The following is a 6000-nucleotide window of genomic DNA, read 5'->3' on the forward strand; positions in this document are numbered from 1 at the left end:
TCTTTATCATTTTCATCAACACTGTTTGTTGAGATAGAAAACTGGGAAGGAGAAAAACTTAGAACTCCACACAGATTGCGAAAGTTATGTCAAAGATCATGTCCATGTTAAATGGAGCAATGAAGTTGTGGAGGACTTCCCTTCGGGTCACCTGGAGAGAAGCAGTGGTATTGTGTTGTCTTTGGATCGGCCATGGTGTAGCAACGCACTCCTACTTACTGAAGAGAGAAATCTTGCACCCCTCGGTGTGTACTTGCAGTGCCCAGCTGACCGTAATACACATCCTTATGAAGTACAGGGACCTGACCGATCTCCACTGTAGTCTAAAACTTCATTTTTAACTGTTTTATAATTTTTAACTGTTATATTGATATTTTTACTCTAAATTTATACCGGTAAATATTTTTAGTATTAGACAATAAATATGCTATTATTTGCTGATGATACTATGGGTCGAGACAAAAGCAAAAATACAAGCTAAACTATATTTTTGGCGAGAAGAATTTGAAGGAATAGGAGTGATCATCAGTCGGCCCCACGGTCTAGGGGTAGCATGCCTGTGTCTTACCCAGAGGCCCTGTGTTCGATTGCTGGCCAGGTCAGGGATTTTTACCTCAGTCTGAGGGCTCGTTCCAGGTCCACTCAGCCTACGTGATTACAGTTGAGGAGCTATCTGACGGTGAGACAGCGGCCCCGGTCTAGAAAACCGAGAATAACAGTCAAGAGGATTCATCGTGCTAACCACGACATCTCGTAATCTGCAGACCTTTGGGCTGAACAGTGGTCGCTTGGTAGATCATGGACCTTTGGAGCTGTTGTGCCATGAGGTTTGGGAGTGATCATCATCTGAAATAAAATAGTTGCTGTGGTGATGAGTCAGAATCCTGAAGCAGTCCACCTGTGAGTGCAAAATGAGGAAATAGATATTGTTAAAACTTCAAATATTTAGAGAGATTCATTTCTTCTGACAGTACTGTAAACCAAGAAATACAAGATTCTTCAAAAGATAGCAGCAACTTTGACTGGATATGCAAAATGTCGTCTACAGGCCACTGAAATGAACGACAATATCTGGCAACACCTTGGATTGGAAACCTTAGAATTAAGTAGATTACAATGGTATTGGAACGATGGCTCCAAATAGTACCCCAAGTAATATGAAAGGAGTGTTGCTGGTAAGAGGCCCAGAGGGAGGCTTTGTGAGGGTTGGAAAAAGTAAATTTTCAGCTTTGTAAATTGGCAGCAAAAAGTAGAACATCAGCTTTGTATGAACAGGACGAACTGGAGGAGGCTTGTAAATACCTGCACCCAGTGTGCTGGAATGATGATGCTGATGCTGATGATGATGATGATGATGATGATGATGATGAAGAACCTTTTTAGTCTTGTTTTAAATATGTTTTTTACTACAGTTGTTTGTTGTTTGCTCTCAACATTTTGTAATCTACAATTTTTCTTTATGTTGCACCGGCACAGATAGGTCTTACAGCAACAATGCAATAGGAAAGGGCTAGGATTGGGAAGGAAGCAGCCTTGGCCCTCATTAAGGTACAGCCCCAGCATTTGTGTGGTGTGAAAATGGGAAACCACGGGAAATCATCTTCTGGGCTGCCGACAGTGGGATTCGAACCTACTGCCTCCCAAATGCAAGCTAACAGCTGCACAACCCTAACCACATGGCCAACTTGCTTGGTTTTTCATTTATGTATCTATATATATACTTTAATGCAAAACAAAATAATCTCAATTTAAAACTTAAAATTATACGCATATCGGTCAATGTCACAACATTAACTCAAGAATTCTCCAGTAGCGAGATTATGGACGTATGTTCCAGCATAGCTGTAAACCAGACTTGGTACACATATGACTTACTATGTGGAAAAAAAAAAAAAGGTACTGTGGGGATATGAGACTCATAGAACACCTTTGTGCGGGAATGGAAGGGGGACGAAATAAAAAACAGATATTAATGTAAAATCCATAGTTTTTGGGGTCGCTGAGGTGAATAGTGATACTCAGATATCGTTTAAGTCTAAGTTTAGCCGTGTTAGCACGGGGGTGAGAAGGGGGTGAAAAAGAAAATGTCGGAAATGACTGAGATTACGGATGAATGTATATTCCAGCATAGCTCTCAAGCAAACTTTGGTACACATATGAGTTACTATCTGGAAAAAATACAGTGCAGGTAAGATATCCTTAGCATCCCTAGTGGAGAGGATGACATGTAAAAATAATCAAAAACGTTCTATATTAATGTTAAATCAATAGCTTTCGGCGTTGCTGATATGAACTGCGACACTTTGGATGCATTTAAGTACATGTTCAGCATCCATTGACATGGGGGTTGAGAAGGGACGAAAAAGAAAATGTACAAAATGAGAGAAAAGAATGTTGATTCCATAGTTTTTAGGGCCCCTAGGCTGAGTGGTGACAGTTCCAGTGACATTTGGAATCATGTACATCACACATATAGCGCAACCCCTAAATACTTACAGTTATAACTTACTTTTATTAGTTGCTTGAAAGAATCGACTACTTCCCAGACAATCTGGTGTGCCACAAGGAAATACTTTAATGTAAAACTAAATAATCTCAATTTAAAACTTAAAATTATACACATAACAATATTTTGGAATTCCTCACAATAAAGACATATACAAAAAACCCTCCAAACAAATAACAAATCCTAAAAGTAAATATTTAAAAAGTATCCAACCAGAGCCAGGCACTACAACTAGTAAACTATATATTAAAAAAAATTATTTAAAAAACAGCTGTTTCCATTTCATACAGCCATTCCACTGGACCAATTTAGTTAATTTCTGTTTTATTCTCTCTGGAATTACCTGCCAGTGAATCGTCAGGCATTGATAGATCTCTAAGTTCAGTCAAATTTGAGTAATCGTAAAATCAAATCACTAAATGACATCACATTTTGTACTTGGTGGGTTGCACACAGTTACAGAGCAATGTCTGTACGTAAAGATATCAGTGAAGCTAAACGGTTAAAAACTACAGGCAACTGTAGGCAAACCTGCAATTTTAACCAAACTTTGTACACATATGACTTACTATCTCGAGAATAATGCTGTGGAGATGACAGATGGAATCGTGTACATCTTATCTGTGATACGACATGTAAATACACAAAGTTATCTTTTATTTTTATTATTTATTTGAAAGGATCAGTTACTTCTAAAACAAGAACTAGAACTTAAAATTAATCACACAACAATAACTCTACAAAATAGTTCATAAAATATCAATCAGCATCACAATAAAGAAATTTACAAAAATACACTTTACACCTAATTAACAGGTAATACAAATCCTAAAAGTAGACATTAAAAAAGTACCCAGGCTGTGCATGGAGCAATTTCATATCAAGACACGTTATTTGACCTGCACTATGTGATCAAAAGTATCCAGACACCTGGCTGAACATGACGTACAAGTTCATGGCATCCTCCATCGGTAATGCTGGAATTCAATATGGTGTTGGCCCACCCTTAGCCTTGATGATGCCTGCCACTCTCGCAGGCATACGTTCAATCAGGTGCTGGAAGGTTGCTAGGGGAATGGCAGCCCATTCTTCACGAAGCTCTGCACTGAGGAGAGATAGGGATGTCGGTTGGTGAGGCCTGGCACGAAGTCGGCGTTCCGAAACATCCCAAAGGTTTTCTATAGGATTCAGGTCGGGACTCTGTGCAGGCCAGTCCATGACAGGGATGTTATTATCATGTAACCACTCCACCACAGGCCGTGCGTTATGAAAAGGTGCTTGATCGTGTTGGAAGATGCAGTCGCCATCTCCGAAGTGCTCTTCAACAGTGGGAAGCAAGAAGGTGCTTAAAACATCAATGTAGGCCTGGGCTGTGATAGTGCCACGCAAAACAACAAGGGGTGCAAGCCCCCTCCATGAAAAGCACGACCACACCATAACACCACCGCCTCCGAATTTTGCTGTTGGCACTACACATGCTGGCAGATGACATTCACCGGGCATTCGCCATACCCACACTCTGCCATCAAATCGCCACATTGTGAACTGTGATTCGTCACTCCACACACCGTTTTTCCACTGTTCATTCGTCCAATGTTTATGCTCCTTCCACCAAGCGAGGCGTCGTTTGGCATTGACCTGCGTGATGTGTGGCTTATGGGTAGCCGCTCGACCATGAAATCTAAGTTTTCTCACCTCCCACCGAACTGTCATAGTACTTGGAGTGGATCTTGATGCAGTTTGGAATTACTGGGTGATGGTCTGGATAGATGCCTGCCTATTACACGTTACAACCCTCTTTAACAGTCGGCGGTCTTTGTCAGTCAACAGACAAGGTCGGCCTGTTGTTGCCACTTTACTATCACATCAGAAACAGTGAACCTAGGGATGTTTAGGAGTGTGGAAATCTCGCGTACAGACTTCTGACACAAGTGACACCCAATCACCTGACCGTGTTCGAAGTCCGTGAGTTCCCCATTCTGCTCTCTCACGATGTCTAATGACTACTGAGTCGCTGCTATGGAGTACCTGGCAATAGCTGGCAGCACAATGCACCTAAGATGGAAAATGTATGTTTTTGGGGGTGTCCAGATACTTTTGATCACATAGTGTATTTGCAAAGCAGCATGGGTCATCTGGTTTTTATTAATTTACTTTCAAATCATTGCTTTATTGAATTTTTTTTTTTTACATTCTATTCATGTTATGATCTTTTTTGTAGAAAATAAGATTAGATCCATTGATTCATTCTTTTTTTTTACAATTTGCTTTACGTCACACCGACACAGATAGGTCTTATGGCGACGATGGGATAGGAAAGGTGTAGGGTGGAAGGGAAGCGACCGTGGCCTTAAGGTAGAGCCCCAGTATTTGCCTGGCGTGAAAATGGTAAAGCATGGAAAATCATGTTCAGGACTGCTGACAGTGGAGTTCCAACCTACTATCTCCTGAATTCAAGCTGATAGTTACGTGATCCAAATCGCACAACCACTTTCTCGGTTGCACTGATTAAATTTAAAATTCATATTTATATGAGTCGGTGGATAAATTTTAAATTATTTTTTCATGCCCACAGAAGCTTATGACCTAGATGTTAGCCCCTTTAAACAGCAAGCATCATCATCAACGTCACAGAGTACAAAAGTAAAATAAACCTAACTGAAATGAGTATTAACATCTTTCTGTGTAGCGAGGTGTGTTAGGTTGCTCTCCTCAGTAGGACTGCAAACCAGAATTGAGTGGCCACAGTTCCTTTTAACAGCTATCCTGAGCATTGCTTTCTCCATATTTCATACATTCACTCCAGAGAAGATCCTGTATTTCATCTCCACAGGTATCTACCCGTTCCTACATAAATGCAGACAGCACAGTTATATTTGGTTATCAGGCAGTTTTCTACTCGTGAGGCTGATGATCACAACATCTGGTTCTGTGGTTGAGTAGTCAGAATTTTGTTGTCAATTCTTGGGGCCTCGGGTTCAATTTCTGGCTAGGTAAAGCAATTTTAATCTTAAACAGTTAATTCCCTTGGATTGGGGACTGGTATTAGTGCTGTTCTCAACATTCCTACAACTTACATACTAAGTTACACACTATCTTCTACAACACAAATATGCAGTATTTTATTTATTTATTTATTTATTTAGCATATGGCCCATACAATCAAGTTGAGTTCAGAAATAAATTATATACATATTTACATAACAAGAAAACAATGAACAAGAAAAGGCTCCCTACAACTGAATGTCAAGATCATTGATCCACTGTATTGTTTCTGGAGTTGCCATCAGAAAATCCACTTTGCTGCCTGTGTATGCCCGCATTTCACACTCTCTGACAATATGATGTATGGTTTGTCTTGCAGCTCCACAGTCACATGCAGGTGTCTGCAACTTGTTCCATTTAAACAACATGTCTCTGCATCTACCATAGCCTGTTCTTATCCTGTTCAGAGCAAACCATGTTTTACATGGTAGCTGGGATCCACTTGGAAG

This window comes from Anabrus simplex, chromosome 4, assembly GCF_040414725.1.
Source record: "Anabrus simplex isolate iqAnaSimp1 chromosome 4, ASM4041472v1, whole genome shotgun sequence".
Classification (NCBI taxonomy): Eukaryota; Metazoa; Arthropoda; class Insecta; order Orthoptera; family Tettigoniidae; genus Anabrus; species Anabrus simplex.